At 40.7% G+C, this 14,566-nt stretch overlaps 1 pseudogene; it reads right to left on the reverse strand.

The window, feature by feature from the left end:
- Positions 1-13,671: 13,671 nt before the first annotated feature.
- Positions 13,672-14,079, reverse strand: LOC140599394 (dolichyl-diphosphooligosaccharide--protein glycosyltransferase subunit TMEM258 pseudogene; annotated as a pseudogene).
- Between the last annotated feature and the right edge of the window lie 487 nt (positions 14,080-14,566).

Consider the following 14,566-nt stretch of genomic DNA (forward strand, 5'->3'; position numbering starts at 1 on the left):
GGGGCTCGGGGCGGGCGGCGGCGGGCGGCGGGCGGCGGGCGGCGGGCGGCGGGCGGGGAGGGCGGCCAGGCGGGCGCGCGGCACCGGCTTTCCCCTTGTCCTCAGGAGACGCCGCCTGCAATTCCGAAATTAAGTCTCCACCAACACATCTGTGGTTTTTAAATATAGCAGGGGACGATTACCCAGGCAGGGTCCACCCAGGCCTAAGGGAGGAGTTGAGGGGGATGGAGGTTGGCGGGGGAGGGAAAATAAAACTCCTTTTCCACCACCACCACCACCACCACCACCACCACCCCTCTCTTTTTTTCTTCTGTTCTTGGTGCAGAACTCAGCCTGTCATTTTCTCAACCCAAATCAAACAACAGCTTGCGAGAGACGCTTGGGTGAGCGCTGGTATGTTGGCTTTTGGGTTTTCAAAGCTAAAAATAAGAGGGGGGCTGCCTCCCAAATTGCTGCTTACTCTGGGCCCGGAGCCTGGAGGAGAGATGGTCTTTTGATGCAGCAGCAGAACTAGGGTTTGGGGCTTGGCTCAGACAAAGTGTACACACGTAGCCTGAAATCAGATGCCTGTAATTTCTTCTATATTTGTCAGGCGTGGTCCTGGAGGCATGAGGGGTGGGCAGGCCTCCCCTAAGAATGAGGTTTCATCTAGGGTATGGATGGCATTAGGCAGATCTAAAATGAGGACGGTGGCTGGCTGGCCCTTTGCAGAGGCAGCACTATGGATTCTGGGGCAGAATTTTAAGGCTGGGAGGTTGTTCCTCTCAGGCCTCTCTGCTGCCTGTGGCAAGTATGAGGGACCAGTGAGGAAGACTAATGCTAAGCAAGAATCAGCACCTCCTTAGGGTGGAGGCTCTTGCTAATGAATTTGATTGTATTATTTCATGTCATCCTCCTAAAACTCCATGAGATCAAGTACAATTGCTAACTCTGTGCTTCTGTTGAGGAAGAGGAGCCCAGGAGAGGCTAACCATCCCAAGGCCACAAACAGCAGAACCAAGGATTAGGATAAGGTGGAGCCAACTGGAGTTTCACTGATAATCACAACTGTATGCACAACTTGCAGGATCCCTGAGGGACTGTTCTGGAAGAAGGTGTGATGTGATGAGACAAGTGGGCATGGGAATTAGAAAGCACCTGAGCCTGGGACGATGGGAGTTCTTTCCTGATCCCCTGACTTAGTGCTCCTTCAGCAAATCATGTGGTGGTTTCCATGCTGAGTTTGAGTCCTTGGATGTGCTCCTAACTGAGCTTTGTGATCTCAGATCCCTGAACCCTCATGGCCCTGGAGCTCAGTTAAGGTTAGGACTGAAACACTAACTCTGTAAGATTTCAATAACTTCCAAAGTTTGGGGATTTTCAGGATATGTCATTGATGGCATTTTCCTTATATCTGTTTCCATGGAGATCCTCAAGCTCACTGGCCTACAGGCAAGACCCAGAGATGGCTCTGGGTGCATAAATTGGTATCGCTTTTAGAGAGGGCATTTTTTTTTAAAGATTTTATTTATTTATTCATGAGAGACACAGAGAGAGAGGCAGAGACACAGGCAGAGGGAGAAGCAGGCTCCATGCAGGAAGCTCAACATGGGACTCCATCCCAGGTCTCCAGGATCACATCCTGGGCTGAAGGCAGGCGCTAAACCACTGAGCCACCCAGGCTGCCCTAGGCAGGGCACTTTTGAAAGGTATGCCAAATTCCTTAAAAAATATGAACCTCTTTTTTTGAAGATTTTATTTATTTATTCATGAGAGACACACAGAGAGAGGCAGAGATACAGGCAGAGGGAGAAGCAGGCTCCTTATGGGGTGCTGGATGTGGCCCTGAATCCCAGGACCCTGGGATCATGCACTGAGCTAAAGGCAGATGCTCAACCACTGAGCCACCCAGGCGTCCCTATGACCTCTAATGAATTTGATTGTATTATTTCATGTCATCCTCCTAAAACTCCATGAGATTAAGTACAATTGCTAACTCTGTGCTTCTGTTGAGGAAGCGGAGCCCAGGAGAGGCTAACCATCCCAAGGCCACAAACAGCAGACTGTTTGACTCAGTGATTTTACTGGTAGAAATTTTTTCTACTACAATAGTTAAGAATGTGTTCAAATATTTAGTTACAAGAATATTCATAGCAGTGTTTAGCAAAAAATTGGAAACATCTTAATTTTCAAACAGAATTGGTTGAGCAGATTGTGTTGTGTGACGTAATGGTGTAGTCTACCATTATAAAAATGCTGGTGCAGCATTCCATGTATTGACATGGAAAGGTTTCCATGATATGTTATTGAGAGAGAAGAAAAAACAGAATAGAGAATGTGACACTGTGTGTGTGTGTGTCTGTGTGTGTGTGTGTGTGTGTGTCCCCTAGCAGCATAAAAACACCAGAATGGTAATGGTGGTTATCTTTGAGTGGTGGGATTCCTAGTGACTTGTTTTTCTATTGAAATCAACTTTATTCAGGCATGATTTACATAAAATAAAATTCACCTGTTTTAAGTGTACAGGTTGTTGGGTGTCTTTTTCAAAAGTTTTATTTATTTATTTCACAGAGTGAGAGTGAGCATGAGTGGGATGGGGAGTGGAGCAGAGAGAGAGGCAGAAGCAGGGGATCCCAGGACCCCAGGATCATGTCCTGAGCTGAAGGCAGATGCTTAACCCACTGAGTCACTCAGGCGCCCCAGGTTAATGGATTTTGACAACAGTCCACACAAGTATAACAACCACAATCAAGAAACAGAACAGTTACATCTCCCCCCACCCGCAAAGGTTCCTAGCCCCTTTGCGGTTATCCTCCCCTCAAGCAACCATCGATCTGCTTTCTGTCACTGTAGATTAGTTTTGCTTTTTCTAGAATTTTCTTCTTTGTGTCTATTTATAGCTTTCGCTCTTTCTTCAAGGAACATTACCCATTCACTAAAACAACAACAGTGACGACACACACAGAATTGGTCTTGTCCTTTTCTGGAAGTACCAAAAAACCGACAGAGGCGTCATCTTCTTTTTACACGCAGCAGGGTGTGGCTGGACAGGAAGGTGGGAGGTGAGGGTAGTAGCTCTTTGTATAGCCATTGCTATAGGCACAGTGACTCTCGGGGGTTATCTGACTGCCAGGTAGACTGAGATAACGAACGCCAGTTCTGCATTCTGAGCCTCTGCGTCCTCACCAGTAGCACGGGAGAAAAAATAATAGCAACTCATGCGGTTGGTGTGTGGATTCAGGGAGATGACAGTTTCTGACATTGAGTAATCCCCAAATGTATGTTAATTCGCTCTTGCTCCCCCTTACCCTGCTTACCCTCATCTGTAAGCTCTACAACCAACTTTCTCCTCTCAACACTGGATGGAGTCCCACTCTTTTCCCCCTCTCTACTACATGCATCCAGGGTTAAAACAAAACAAAACACCAGTAATTCTGATGACAATCTGCCTTCAGTTTCTGCCATCGTATATTCCCTAATTTCTGGTTGTGATAGGACTCAAGGAGATGTTCACAGGAGAGCCAGCAAGGAGCCTCTTTCTTGTCAGCAGCAGGAGCAAGAGCCATAGGCTTCATTTTCAAGTCTGGGGCCCCAAGAAACCAGGAGGGATTCAGCCCAATTACTGAGCTCACACCACAAGGACCGGTTGGAATCTGTTACAGGCTTATTTGTGACCCCCTGCCCCCAAATGTGTAGGTTGAACTGGTAACCTCCTTGTGCTTCAGAATGTGAGGACAACGAGATAATGAAGTTAAATGAGGTCATTCGGGTGGGCCCTAGTTGGATGACTGGTGTTCTTCTAACAAAAGGACGAGGACACAGATAGGCAGTGGGGAGATCACGTAGAGACACAGCAAGGAGGCCATCATCCGCAAGCCGAGGAGAGAGGCTTCAGAAGAAATCCAATCTTCTGCCACCTTGATCTAGGACTTGCAGCCTCCAGCCTGTGAGAAAATAGATCTCCGTTGTTTGAGCCACCCAGGCTGTGGTATTTTGTTATGGCAGCCAGAGCAGACTAATACAGAATCAAGTATTCTGGTGGATTCTATGAGGGTTTGCTATATTCCAACTTCAAGGAGCTGATTCAGGTTATTTGGAACCTTGAAACAACCTGGATTTTGGAATTTAACAAAAAGGGAGGAAGCCAGCTTTTCCTGAATGCCTGCTGTGACACTGTGCTGTGCACCTTTGTGTGTGTTATTTCACTCAGGAAGTTATTTGTGGAACACCTTCTCTGTGCCAGATGCTATTCTAAGTGCTGGGGATACAGCTATGGACAATGAAGGTAAAATCCCTGCCCTCATAGAACCTACATCCTAAAGGAAAGAGACGGATGATAAAAATGAATGAACAAAATACATGGGCTGTGGAGAAAAAAAAAAAAAAGCAAAGGAGAAGGATAAGGAACTGCTGAGGGAAGAGGGGGGAAATCGTTAGGCTTTTTAATTGAAGAGAGTTGGGGAATTTGTCCTGGAACCTCTATTGATGAAGAGACAGTTGAGTGAGAACTCAAAGGAGGAAGGGGAAGGTGCCACACTGATGCTTGAGGGAGGAAGTTTCCAGAACCAGCAAACTCCAAGACTCCTAAGTAGGAGTTTGTCAGACCTGTTCAGGAAAAATTATGTTAGCTAGCTCTCACCTCCACATCGGGAGGTGCATAGCAGCCCTTTCTAGAGAAGAAGAACGCTCAAATGGCAGAAATCACTCCCATGAGGTCACCCAGACAAGAGCAGGTAATGCCCTTCTTTCTCCAGAGTGTAGCAGCACAATGGGGCGGACGAGGTGAGTATTGAGAACCCTCCATGTGGCTACTCTATTAAGCCCCATTATTTACCATTGCGCCCCAGGGCCCACGGGTTGGTGCCTCTCAGACATGAGGCCCCAGGCACTTCACAAGGAGCAGCCCTGCCTCCCCTTTGCTGCCTTCAGCTCTGCTTGTCACAGACACCGTTATGCCCAGGTGCCAGCCTTCCACGGCACTGGGACTATAAAATCTGATTAGCAGTTGAGGAGAGGCAGAAGCAGACAATCAAGTTGAAGCTTAAAGTATGTTCTGGAGGAGCTTTGTGGGAGAGAAAAGTTTCCCAAGGAATGTTTGGTAATAGGGTAGTTTAGTAAGACACAATTCATCCCTGTGGGTTATATCATTCTTTTTGTCTTAGGATTGATGTATTTATTCTAGAGAGAGACAGAGAGAGTGTGGGGGAGGGGAAGAACAGAGGGAGAGAGAGAGAGAATCTCAAGCTAACTCCAAGCTGAGCACGGAGCCTGATGCAGGGCTCGATCCCAGGACCCTGAAATCATGACTTGAGCCAAAACCAAGAGTCAGGTGCTCAACCAACTGAGCCACCCAAGTGCCCATATAATTCTTAGCCTTCTTATAACTTATACTCCTAAAACTTTTCACTTAATTATTTTTTTTCTTTTCACTTAATTATGTTTCTATCTTTTCCTTTATTTAAACTATTGAAGTAGAACACACATATAGACAAGTACACAAGTCATAAGTATAAGCTCAAAGAATTTTCATAAAGTGTCTATATTTCATTGAATCATCACCCAGAACAATAAACATTACAGGTTTCCCAGGTACTCCTCACATGCTATGCCCAGTGACACTGCCTCCTTCTCTTCAAAGGTAGCTCTCTCCTGACTTCTGAAATGCTACATGAATTTTATGTGATTTTTGAACTTTGTATAAAAGGAAGCATAAAATGTACTACTGCGTCTGCTCACAGTGTGTTTGTAAGGTTTATTCAAAGTGTGTGTAGCAGCAGGTTGTTGCTTTTCTTTGCTGTGTTTCCATTGGGTGAATATGCCACAATTTAATTTTTTACTCTCTGCATGATTGATGTCTGTGTTGTTTCCAGTTATATTTTTTTACTATTTTGAATAATGCTGCTATGAACATTTGCATGCATGTGTTTTGGTTCACATATGTACTCACTTCTCTTGAGTATGTATATACCTCGGAATAGACTTGCTAGCTCGTGCAGCATGTGAATATGCAGCTTTAATTGATAATGATAGTTTTCAGTTGGTTGTACCAATAGACACCTTCCCCTCCCCAGCATTGTTGCATCACATTGTTGGCAGTGCTTAGTATTCTCAATCTATTTAATTTTAGCCATTCTGGTTAGTGTGTATTTAATTGTGGCTTTCATTTACATTATCCTAGTGACTATGAAGTGGGAGCTTTTTCATATATGTATTCACCTTTGGATATCGTCATTTGTTAATCTTGTCTCATCAAGTCTGTTGCTTATTTTTCTAGAGGATTGTCTGTCTGTTTCCTATTGACCCATGAGAGTTCTTTACATATTCTAGATATGAGTCCTCTGTCATTACATGCATTGCAAATATCTCCTCCCAGTCTGTGTCTTGCCTTTTAATTCTCTTAATTGTATCTTTTGATGAGTAAAATTTTTTAGTTTTAACATAGCACATTTATCATTTGTTTTCTTTAGTTTTAACATAGCACATTTATCATTTGTTTTCTTTATCCTAAGTGCTCTGTGATCCTTTGTCTATCCAAGGCCATCAAGATATTTTTCTGTGTTATCTTCTAGAATTCTTATTTTTTGTATCTTTCAAATTTAGATATATAATTCTATATATTGAATTATAATATATAATAAAATTATAATATATAATATATAATAAAATTCTAGAAGGAATTTTATTTTTTTAATGTTTTTATTTGAGTACAATTGACACACAATGTTACATTAGTTTCAGGTGTACAATATAGTGATTCAACTTCTGTATACGTTATGCTATGCTCCCCACAAGTGTAGCTCCCGTCTGTCACCATACATCCTTATCACAATATCATTGACTACATTCCCTATGCTGTGTCTTTTATTCCCATCGCTTATTCATTCCATAACTGGAATCCTGGATCTCCCATTCTTCTTGACCTATTTTTGCCCATCCTCCTCCCACCCCCTGCCCTTCCCTCTAGCAACCATCAGCTTGTTCTCTGTATTTTTGGTCTGTAGAATTATCTTTTTTTATTTAATGCAAAGAAAGGGTGAAATTTCTTTTTTTTTCCCATATAGACATACAAATGACCCAGAACAATTTGTTGAAAAGAGATAATTTCACCTGCAGTGTCACCTTTTGATACAAACCAAGTATTTATGTACGTATGGGTCTATTTATGGACTCTCTACTATGTTTTATTGGTTTATTTTTCTATTCTTTTATTCATGTCATATGTCTTAATTGCCATAGCTTATAAGAAATCTTGATATTTAAGAGAGTGAGCATTTTTGCTTTGTTCTTTTCATGAGTATCTTGGTTATTCTTGGCCCTTTCCAATTATATATATAAATTTTAGAATTGGGTCATCTGGGTAGCTCAGTCAGTTAAGCATCTGCCTTTGGTTCAGGTCATGGTCCCAGGGCTCTGGGATCAAGCCCCACATTGGACTCCCTGCTCAGTGGGGAGTCTGTTTCTCCCTCTTCCTCTGATCCTCCTCCCTACTTGTGCTCTCTTTCTCTGTCTCAAATAAATCAATAAAATCTTTTAATAAATAAATATAAATTTTAGAATTGGTTCATCAGTTTTCACCAAAAATGCCTGCTGGAATACTAATTAAGATGGCACTAAATCAATAGATCAATTTAAAGAGAACTGACATCTTTATAATATTGAGTCTTTTGACCCATGAATATGGATTAACTATTTATTTAAGCCATCTTTAAATTCTCCCAGTAATGTTTTAAACTTTTCGATGTATAGGACTCACATATATTTCTTTAGATTTATTCCTTGGTATTTAGGTTTTGTGATACCAAGTAAATGGTATTGTTTTCTTTTTGTAGTTAAAAAATTTATATTAAATTGTTTTTATGGAAGTAAAACATAACCAATTTTTGTGCACTTACTTTGTATACAGTGACAGTGGTAAATTGTGTAGTTCTCATAGTTGTAGATTTTGCTTTTTATTCATTTTCCTTATATATAACCATGTTTACAAATTTATTCCTTTCAAATCTTTCATTTTTACACTGGGTAGGATATCAAATACAATGGTAAAAGAAGTGGACATAGTGGGAATCTGTTTTTTTCTTTATCTTAACAGAAAAGGTTTCAATATTTTCCCATTAAATATGAGGTTTGCTATATGTTCTTCATAGAAAATCTTTATGATATTAAAGAAGTTGCCTTTAGTTCCTAGTTTCTTAAAGTTTTTTGAAAAATCGTAAACTTGTGTTGACTGATATCAAATGCTTTCTTTACATCTATTGTGATGATTGTATGAAATCTTTCCTTAACCTGTTAAAGTGGTAAATTATATGGACTTATTTTTTTAAGGTGTTATTTTTTTTTTTATTTTGAGAGAGGGAGAGGGAGAAAGCACATTTGTGCGCAGGTGGTAAAGGGGCAGAGGGAGAGGCAGAGAGAGAATCCAGAGGAGACTCCACAGGAAGCCAGACATAGGACTGGATCCACCACCCTGAGATCATGACCTGAGCTGAAATCAGGAGTCGGATGCTTAACTGACAGAGCCATGCAGGCACCCTTATGGACTCATTTTCTTTTTTTAAAGATTATATTTATTTATTTATTCATGAGAGACACACAGAGAGAGGCAGAGACAGGCAGAGGGAGAAGCAGGCTCCATGCACCGGGAGCCCGATGTGGGACTCGATCCCGGGTCTCCAGGATCGCGCCCTGGGCCAAAGGCAGGCGCCAAACCGCTGCGCCACCCAGGGATCCCCTCACTTTCTAATGTTAAACCAACTTTATATTCCTGAAATAAAGGACTTGCTTGTGATGTGTTATCCTTTTATGTGTATTATTGGGTTTAGTTTGCTTATAATTTGTTAAGGGTTTCTGTAACTATGTGTATGGTAGAGATTGGTCTGCAATTTTCCACTCTTAAAATATCCTTGTCTGATGTTTTTCACAAATTTGTCTTTTCACAGAACCATATATAGACTGTTCTTGGTCATTAGGCTTCTTATTCATCCAGGTTCCTTGGTCTCAGTTCAGTGTTCACAACTTCTATCTTCCCTCCCAGGGCACCATGACCTTGAGAATACTCAAAGGGATAGAAGAACTTTGTTCATCTTCTATGCAAGAGAACAGGTCCCTTGAAGAGAAGCCCCTGATTTTCATGCCTTTGAAGTTTCTGTCTCTCACTGTGTTCTTCCATCCCAGATGGGCCTCCCTAAATGTCTATAGGAGGCACCAGCCAGGTGGAAAGGGCTCCTGTTGGACGCTGTTTCTGCCAATGGCAGGTAGACAATGGTTAGTGTGGAATAAAAAGAATAGCATGTCAGTCAGCATTAAAGCATTCTCTTTGCTCTCTCCCCTTAGACACTTACACCTTCTTTTCTAGCCATAGGTTATAATAATTTCCTTGGTATTTAGCCGTCTTCTTAAGAAGCTAGAAGCACCTCATCTAATATCCACCAACACATTCTCTTACCTCTTACATAATTTCTGCATTTGTTTATGAAGGCTTTATTACTAGGCTGTGAGTTGTTTGAGAGAAAATATTTCCATGGTGGAATAAGCAGGCCTCGTTTGCTGACTAACTAAACATATCATGGAGAAAGGGTATCTAAGTACAATTTCCAGGTGTCTGGCTTGAGAAACTAGATGGATGGCAGCCCTGGCTTAGAAACATGAAAGGGGAGGGACACCTGGGTGGTTCTGTGGTTGAGAGTCTGCCTTCGGTTCAGGGTTCAGGGCATGATCCCAAGGTCCCAGGATCAAGTCCCACATCGGGCTCCCCGCATTGGGCTCCTCTACCTTTCCCTCTGCCTATGTCTCTGCCTCTCTGTGTCTCTCATGAATAAATAAATAAAATATTTTTTTAAAAAAGGAACTATGAAAGGGAAAACATGTTTGGGGAGCAGAGAAGAAGATGTCATTTTGCACCTAATAAACCTGAAGGATGTTCAAATAAGAAACCTCAGGGGCAGTTGCAGAGACAGATCTGAAGCTTTGGAGGCAGGTCTGACTGGACAGAGATTTGGGAGCCCTGAGCACACAGGTGGTGATCGAGGCCATGGGAACAGATGAGAGCACCCCGGGAGAATGCGTAGAGCTAGTTACACACTCTTCTACTCCTTTTTAAATGATTATCCTAGAGCAGGGGTTAGCAATCTCTGGCCTGTGGCCTGTTTTGCAAGTATAAGTTTACTGGAACACAGCCATGCCTGTTTGTATATGTATCGTCTGCAATTGCTCAGAGGGGTAGAGTGGTGGCCACAGAGACTGTACACCTGTAAACCGGGATATAGTTACTATTCGGCCTTTACAGAAAAGTTTGCTAATCCCTGGCCTAGAGGTTATAACATGTACCCATGCTTTATTAAATTTAATATAAATTAGGCAGCTGGGGAGTCAGTTGTCAGTTTATTGCTGCTCTTTTGCAGCTAATGGATCTGCTTGCTCTGTTGCTCTTAAATTTTTCTCTGCCTTTAGTTCTTATCAGTTTCACTATGATGTGCCTAGGTATGGCTTTTATTCAAATTACCTTGTTTGGATTTTGTGGAAATTCTTTTTTTTTTTGAAGCACGCTCCACACCCAGCATCAGCCCAGTACAGGGCTTGAACTCACTATCCTGAGATCAAGACCTGAGCTGAGATCAAGAGTCAGATGCTTAACTGACTAAGCCACTCAGCTGCTTCTTTTAGAAACTCTTGAGCATATCCCTTAATGTGCTTAAATAATTTTGGAAATGTTGTAGCAACTATCCTTTTAAATAAAATTTCTGTCCTGTTGTCTGTCTCTTCTTTTAGAACCCCATTTATAGGAATGTTCAACTGCATTAGTATGCCCCACATTACTTTTATGCCCTTGTCTGGGTTTTCTATTCTTTTCATCTCTATGTTTTTGTGTAGGTATTTTATACTGACCTATCTTTCAGTTCATTCATTTCCATCTGCCTTTTTAAAATAGATTCCAGGTTTTTGCTGAAAACTTCTATCTTATTATCTATTAATCATGGGTCTTTTACAGTCTGGACATGGTACCTCCAAAATCTAGATCTCCTGTGAGTCTATTTCTAGATCTTGTTCTCCCTCCTCCTTCCCTCTTCTTCCCTCCCCTACTCCCCTCCCTTTCTTCTTCTCTCCCCTCACTCTTGTTTTTCTTGTCTCTGGGAATGCCTGGTATTTGGGGGGGGGTGCTGAATACTAACATTATTTATGAAGAATTGTATACATTTTAAGTATACAATTTGAGTCTCTGGATAATATTAGCTTTTTTAGAGAGGAATTACTTTTCTTTTGGGTAGGCTTTTATGATAGAGATGAATTATCTTAATCCTGTCTGCATGTGAGTTTATTTGAGACTGTTTCATGCTGTTGTGAGCAGTGGTCTATTTCTGGTCACTTCTGTTTCCCAAGGCTCACCTCTGTGGTGAGCCACAACTCCAATTTTTTTGTCTCTATATAGATAGACCAGCCAAAAATCTACTTAATACCTCCATCTATTAGCTGCTACATTCTGCTTAGCTTTTCAGTTGACCAGAGTTTATGGGTCTGCAGGTGCTTTGAGGAATAATGCACTAGAGAATTTCAGCTCACTCCTCAGTGCTTTCCTTTTCTCTTCTGTTTTAATGCTTCAAGCCCTTACTGCCTTGGTAGCTTTGTTATCATCAAATCATAGCTAGAAGTGCAGATTGCTTAATTGTATTTTTAAATGCAAAGAAATACACACTTATTCCATCAAATTAAATAATACAGACATATACAAGGAATAGTTTAATAAATCCCCTTTCCCAATCCATCTCCTTTATTGAAGTAACTAATGTTAAGTTTTGCTGTGTATCTTTCCATTCTTTTTTTATACTCACGTATACCAATATAGAAGTTGCTAAAGACAATTAGTTTGGGTTTGTTTTGCAAAAATGGTATCACGCATACACACAATTCTACAATTTGCTTTTTACTTAGAACTCCATCAATGCATAAAAAAATTATTTAGAAAAATAAGTGCATAATATTCCATACATATATGTCATATTTATTAAATCACTCTCCTGTTATTAGACATTCAAATGGTTTCTACTTTTTCCAACCACATAAATATATTACTACTTTCTCAATTTTTGCCCATCTACTATGTGAAATATGTATTTAATTTCAGTCCAAAATAGTTAAAGAATTTTTAAATTATGTTTCTTGGTCATGCACATACACTCCTTTGAAAATTCTTGTGCACATCCTCTGCCCATTTTCCTACTGTTACCAAATTTGTAAGAGTTCTCAATAGAATTCATGTCATAAACCCCTCATTTGTCACATATGTTGCAAATACTTTCCCAAATGTTACTTATGGTGTCTTTTCTTATGTGAAAGTTTTAATTTTTACATGCATAAAATGCCCATGTTTTCGTTATGGCTTCTGGACCTTATGTTTTAAGGCTTCTCCATTTCAAGCTTATACAAATGCTTTCCTTTTTTTTTTTTTTTAAAGATTTTATTTATTTATTCTTGAGAGATAGAAGGAGAGACAGAGCCAGAGACACAGGCAGAGGGAGAAGCAGGCTCCATGCACCGGGAGCCTGATGTGGGACTCGATCCCGGGTCTCCAGGATCGCGCCCTGGGCCAAAGGCAGGCGCCAAACCGCTGCGCCACCCAGGGATCCCCCTACAAATGCTTTCCTAAAGTCGATTTCCTAGAATATTTCTGTAGGGATGTGATGGTATGATACATAGGTCTAACCTATTTTCCCCAAATGTCAATTCTGCCAGAATAATTTATTAACTACCTTTTTCCTTGGTCAAATATTAAGACTCATATCTACTTGAACCAATTCTGGGTTCTGTTTCATTGACTTCTTTGTCTATTGTTGTGCCAAGTCCATAGGGTTGGTTTTTTTTTTTACCTATTTATTTATTTATTTATTTATTTATTTATTTATTTATTTATTATTTATGTTAAATAAATTATCTTTTAGAGCAGTTTTAGGTTCACAACCAAACTGGGTAGAAAGTACAGAGAATTTCTATATACATCCTATCCCCATACACTGTATTTTTTATTACATTAAGTGTACAGCAAATTGTTATATCATCCAACCATCTTTCTGTAAGAATTTACTTGACTATTCACAGCTATTCCTCCATTGATCTTTAAAATCATCACATCCAGTGTAAAAAATACCAAACTAGGATTCTGGTTGACATTTCATTGACTATATAAATTAATTTGTGAAGAGCAGGCACTGTTATGACATTTTCTAGCATTCTTAGTTTTTAAATTTTTTTTAAAGATTTATTTATTTGAGAGAGAGAGTGTGTGTGTGTGCAAGCATGGGGGTGGGCAAAGGGAGCAGGAAAAGGAGAGAAAACAGACTCCCCACTGAGCGGGAGCTGGACTGGTGCTCAATGGTGGGCTTGATCCCATGACCCTGAGATCATGACCCCAGTGGAAATCAAGAGTCATAGTCAACTGACTAAGCTCTAGGCTCTAGGCTCTAAGACGCCTCTCTATCATTCTTAGTAAGTTGTCACTCCACTTAGATATCTTTTATTTACATTTTAATAAGGTTTTATGGTTATTTAGGTCTTTTGCCTTTCTTGTGCATTTTATTTCTAGGTATTTTATACTTTGATTTTTTATTAAAAATGGAATTTCCTCCCTTTTGACATTCAAATTTCTGTTGATTAAAAGTAAAACTAAAAAAAATAATAAAATAAAATAAAAGTAAAACTACTAAGTTTTTTTTTGACGGTCACACATCTGCCTTTATTGGGAGCAGCAGGTGGGACACTTCCAGCAATAGTAAAAAAATTAATTTACAAAAGCAGGAGTTCAGTGAAGCCACCTTGTTGGCACCCTTGGGAGCTCATACGTAGATGCCAACCCAGAGCAGCAGGAAGAGGACTCCAAAGCCCATGAAGAGTGAGGCCACCAAGGAGATGAGGAGCTCTTTGTAGGTATTCCGAGTGTACTTGGTGGAGGTGACCTCATAAACGAAGAACCAGGCGGTAAAGAACATGCCAATTGCCAAAAGCACCACGGTCAGATGGGGGAAGACGGCAGGGTTCACTGGGCTGGTGTATCTGCTCATGGCCTCAAGCTCCATTTCGCCAGGTGTAGGGTCATCCACTGCTCCCAAAACTACTAATTTTTGTATTTTAATTTTCTGTCCAGTTACCTTACTCTTTTTTTTTTTTTTTTTTGAGGGAGAGAGAGAGAGAGTGTTCGAGTTGCAGGGAGGGGCAGAGGAGGGACCAGGAGAGAGAGGGAATCTCAAGCAGTTTCCATGTCCAGTGTGGAGACTAATGTGGGGCTCCATCTCATGGCCCTGAGATCATGGCCTCAGCCAAAATCAAGAGACAGATGCTTAAGTGACTGAGTCACCCAGGCGTCCCACCTTATTCAGTTGTTTTAATAACAAGTAAAAGGACTACCAATCGGCTAGGCTTTATCTAAGTTTTTTATGTGTATTAGCTCATTAAATCCTCAATATTTCTAAAAGCTAGATACTATTATATCAGTTTTATAGGTGAGGAAATTGAGACCTAAGGTAAAATTTCTTACTCTTTCTAAGAAAACAATCTTCAAATTTGAAATTTAAAATTTTACTATTTACCAATATTTAAAGTAATT

This window comes from Vulpes vulpes, chromosome 6, assembly GCF_048418805.1.
Source record: "Vulpes vulpes isolate BD-2025 chromosome 6, VulVul3, whole genome shotgun sequence".
In the NCBI taxonomy this organism is placed as follows: Eukaryota; Metazoa; Chordata; class Mammalia; order Carnivora; family Canidae; genus Vulpes; species Vulpes vulpes.